The sequence below is a fragment of the Mobula birostris genome, chromosome 28 (assembly GCF_030028105.1).
Source record: "Mobula birostris isolate sMobBir1 chromosome 28, sMobBir1.hap1, whole genome shotgun sequence".
NCBI lineage: Eukaryota > Metazoa > Chordata > Chondrichthyes > Myliobatiformes > Myliobatidae > Mobula > Mobula birostris.
The window spans coordinates 22,529,753-22,534,815 of record NC_092397.1 but is presented as its reverse complement, the minus strand read 5'-3'; the positions used below and the strand labels follow the sequence as shown (position 1 = coordinate 22,534,815).

At 44.4% G+C, this 5,063-nt stretch overlaps 2 non-coding genes across 2 annotated transcripts; one reads left to right on the top strand and one right to left on the bottom strand.

Moving 5' to 3' along the window:
* Positions 1-758: 758 nt before the first annotated feature.
* On the bottom strand, positions 759-840 carry trnas-aga (transfer RNA serine (anticodon AGA)). Its single transcript has one exon. It is a non-coding gene; the product is annotated as a tRNA-Ser (tRNA).
* A 3,318-nt stretch (positions 841-4,158) lies between these two features.
* Positions 4,159-4,230, top strand: trnam-cau (transfer RNA methionine (anticodon CAU)). The gene has a single exon. It is a non-coding gene; the product is annotated as a tRNA-Met (tRNA).
* The last annotated feature ends 833 nt before the right edge of the window (positions 4,231-5,063 follow it).

The following is a 5,063-nucleotide window of genomic DNA, read 5'->3' as shown; positions in this document are numbered from 1 at the left end:
AGGGTATACATTGTCCCAATAGTAATATCAACAATTATCATCTCAAAGTCACTACACAATAGCGTTAAACGGTTAGGCCAACAAAGCAATATTTCTGCAAATCTCCTGGAAACCATTATACTATACACCACTAGAACAGTCCGAAGTCCGTGGCTATTGAGGAATGAGCGTGCTTCAGTACGCCCGTACTTCAAGTTTTACTAGCTTGAGCTGAGAAAGTAATAATAATGATAACAAAACAAATAATGTCGATAGCATGAAATGTCGAGTTTGAAAGTGAGTCAGTGTTGGTGTGAGTGAAATTGAGAGAATTTATCCCTCTGGTTCAAGTGGCGATTACATAAATATAAACATGAAATACATCGGTGCCTTGTAAGAGTTTCTGCTGGTTTGATCGTCGATGTAAAATATTTTAAGTTTATGCCAACATAAATGTAAGCAAGACAGGTCGTGGTAGTGTTCTGTTTCCCATATGTTGTTATTTTTTAAACGAATGTACTAGGGACAGCACGGAGCGCACAAAACGGACAGCAAAGGCTACTGGATCAAAAGAGTCCTTGGATGGGCTGGAACCACCAACATTTCGGATAACAGCCGTACGCACTGACCCATTGCATAGTAGATGCCACCTGAATAAAAACAAACCACATGGACAATTCCCCTGGTTTTGGAGGCGGCGAACAGAGATCGATGTTTCGACTGGCTTTTTACTATCTGTATCCGTGGGAGGGATCAGGGAGTCAAAACCGATATAATCACGTAGTCGGCAGGATTCGAACCTGCGCAGGGAAACCCCAATGGATTTCTAGTCCATCGCCTTAACCACTCGGCCACGACTACAAGTTCTTCAGAGTTAGAGTCAAATGTTGGAGTCAGATAAGCAGGGTTGATCCTGAACATAGAACATAGAACATAGAATAGTACAGCACAGTACAGGCCCTTCGGCCCACAATGTTGTGCCGACCCTCAAACTCTGCCTCCCATAAAAGCCCCCACCTTAAATTCCTCCATATACCTGTCTAGTAGTCTCTTAAACCTCACTAGTGTATCTGCATCCACCACTGACTCAGGCAGTGCATTCCACGCACCAACCACTCTCTGAGTAAAAAACCTTCCTCTAATATCCCCCTTGAACTTCCCACCCCTTACCTTAAAGTCATGTCCTCTTGTATTGAGCAGTGGTGCCCTGGGGAAGAGGCGCTGGCTATCGACTCTATCTATTTCTCTTATTATCTTGTACAGCTCTATCATGTCTCCTCTCATCCTCCCTCTCTCCAAAGAGTAAAGCCTTATCTCCCTTAACCTTTGAACATAATGCATACTTTGTAAACCAGACAGCCTCCTGGTAAATCTCCTCTGTACCATTTCCAATGCTTCCACATCCTTCCTATAGTGAGACGAACAGAACTGTACACAGTACTCCAAGTGTAGCCTAACCAGAGTTTTAAAGAGCTGCATCATTACATCACGACTCTTAAACTCTATCCCTCGACTTCTGAAAGCTAACACACCACAAGCTTTCTTAACTATCCTATCCACCTCTGAGGCAACTTTCAGGGATCTGTGGACATGTACCCCGAGATCCCTCTGCTCCTCCACACTACCATGTATCCTGCCATTTACTTTGTACTTTGCCTTGGAGTTTGTCCTTCTAAAGTGTACCACCTCACACTTCTCCGGGTTGAACTCCATCTGCCACTTCTCAACCCACTTCTGCATCCTAACAATATCTCTCTGCAATCTTTGACAATCCTCTACACTATCTACAACACCACCAACCTTTGTGCCGTCTGCAAACTTGCCAACCCACCCTTCTTCTCCCAGGTCCAGGTTGTTAATAAAAATCACGAAAAGTAGAGGTTCCAGAACAGATCCTTCTGGGACACCACTAGTCACAATCCTCCAATCTGAATGTTCTCCCTCCACCACCACCCCTTTGCCTTCTGCAGGCAAGCCAATTCTGCATCCACCTGGCTAAATTTCCCTGGATCCCATGCCTTCTAACTTTCTGAATAAGCCTACTCCCTCATCTATATGCCTGGTCACCTCCTCAAAGAAGTCTATCAGGCTTGTTAGACATGATCTGCCCTTCACAAAGCCATGCTGACTGTCCCTGATCAGACCATAATTCTCTAAATGCCTATAGATCCTATCTCTAAGAATCTTTTCCAACAACTTTCCGAGCACAGACGTAAGGCTCACTGGTCTATAATTACTCGGACTCTCCCTACTACCTTTTTTGAACAAGGGGACAACATTCGCCTCCCTCCAATCCTCGGGTACCATTCCCTTGGACAACGAGGACATAAAGATCCTAGCTAGAGGCTCAGCAATCTCCAAAGTTGAAAGATTAAACTAAATTTATTACTGAAGAATATACTCGTAACCACATGAGCATCCACCGTAAATACAATGAAACACAAGAGAATCAATGAAAGACCGCACTCAAGATAGACAGCAGACGAGCGATGTGCAAAAGACTATAAACGATGCAAATACAAGAAAGAACAAACACAATATTAATAATAACTAATCAATAAAGATCGAGAACATGAAATGATTAGTCTTGAAATTGAGTTTATGGGTTGTGGGTACAGGTCAGTGTTGGGTAAATGAAGTTATCCATTCTTCTTCAGGAGTCTGATGGTTGCGGGGTGATGGACCTGTTGATGTGTTACCTCCTTCCTGATGGAGCTGTGTGAAGAGAGTATGACCTGCATGGCCGCGGCCCTCTATTCCGTGTGGATGCGCTCAGCGGTGAGGAGGGGCATAACTGTGCTGGACTGGGCTCTATCCATTACGCTTTCTGGGCTTGTCCGTACAAGGACACGTGTCCTCTTGCCACCAGTCAATATACTCTCCGCCACACATCTATTGAAGTCTGTCAAACTTTTAGATGACATGCAGAGCGCTGCCGTGCCTTCTTTGTAACAGGAGGTATGTGCCGGGCCCAGGAGAGAGAATCTGAAATGATGACACTGAGGAAGTTATATTTCCTCCTTCATTCTTCCCTCGCTGCTGCTCCCTCGTCCCTCACCATCCGCACTGCGCTCTCACTTGGATTTTGGCATAGATTCCTTTCTCACTTCTTTCATTTAATTTTGTGAGCTGAGTTTATCACCTCACTCCTATAACGCTACTTCAGTGACAGCTCAACTACCTAAAAATGTTTCCACTGCTTCTTACGCTGTTGTCCGCCAGAGCACCGTCTCTTCAAAGGCATAACACGCTGCCAAGAGGTTATGACCATCGCGTATTTATTGATGTCCACATGCAACGAATATTTAGACAGTTCCTGTGAGGTATTTCCAGGCCTGTTTATTTATATATATCCCCAACCTGTCTTTACACCGTCCTACGTGGAGAGTTAAAACCCGACCCTTACTGTTTCAGTTACAAAGCTGTGGTGGTGAAATGGAAAACCCGCCCCGCGTGGCAGGGAGGTGCGAAGCATCAGCGATACTCCACATCTCCCCATCTGTCACTCACTGGTCCGGCCGTGATGGTCTGAACATGACAGCAACAGGTAATCCCGGTGGAGGAGTTGCTGCATTTGAGGTGAGTGCTTGCAGTACATCAACGTCGCGAGTTCCGCTTCACAAGGTGAACTGCGGGTTCAACACTGAAGCAACTCCGACATTCATTCAATCATCAGGACAGGATCAGGAAGTTAATGGTACCTCGGCTGAAAACGTCTTATTTATTTAAAAATGAGCCTACCAGTGGGATGAATTATCCGTCTGGATAATTAAATAAAGTAAAACACATTTCACGGGCGAAATGGCGGGAACGAGCTGCAAGACGGTATAGAACATAAAAGGCACAGAGATAATAACTGGGTGAGCCAGAAAGAAAGGTGGAGAAAAAGAGAAAGAGAAGAAACAGGGAATAAACAAAAGAAAATAAACTACGTTTGAGTTTGTATACGGGAAAAAGACGAAGTGAATCCGGACATATACAGACACAGAACGAGACCCAGACATGTACAGACACAGGCAGAGACACAGACCATAACATGTACAGACACAGACACTGACTCAGACATATACAGACACAGAACCAGACCCAAACATGTACAAACACAGGCATAAATACATACATACATACACACAAAACATCGTGCAACGTTCACAGTTCAACAGATCCGATCTTTCCTGTAGCAGAGTGGCGCAGCGGAAGCGTGCTGGGCCCATAACCCAGAGGTCGATGGATCGAAACCATCCTCTGCTATAATCTTTGTTGGCGGCAGCGGATATTTATCCTCATGTTTTAAAACACTAATGTGTCGCATAATGCATCTATAAAAGGAAACGATATTTCAATTGAAATTCGTCATTTATTCGTGCTCTTTTAATTCTCGTCTCTGTGGTGCAATCGGTGAGCGCGTTCGGCTGTTAACCGAAAGGTTGGTGGTTCAAGCCCACCCAGGGACGGTAGTATTACAGTTGTCTGTTTTCTTCCCCCTCTCTTGTACACGAGAAAATGTGCAGCAGCAATCTATGGAATTAACACACAGTCGATGTTTCAGGCCGAAGCACTTCTACAGGATCATGAAGCAGCCAAGCCTGCTGAGTTCCTCCAGCAGTTTGTGTGTGTTGCTTGGATTTCCATCACCTACACATCTTCTCGTTTGTGATTCAACTTCTGCACTGTGAAGTCTCTTCCATGGAATTGAATTGAATTGACTATTAATTACCTCCTTCACACACATGAGGAGTAAAAACCTTTACGTTACGTCTCCGTTTAAATGTGCAATGTACAATTTATAGTAATATGTAATAAATATTACTATATTTATTACAGTCAATATAACGTATAATACGAATGTATCAGCGTGAATTAATCAGTCTGATGGGCTGGTGGAAGAAGCTGTCACGGAGCCTGTAGGTCTTGGCTTTTATGCTGCGGTACTGTTTCCCGGATGGTAGCAGCTGGAACAGTTTGAGATTCGGGTCACTCGGGTCCTCAACAATCCATCGGATCATTTTTACAAACCTGTCTCTGTAAATGTCCTGAATAGTGGGAAGTTCACATCTACAGATGCGCTGGGCTGTCCGCACCAC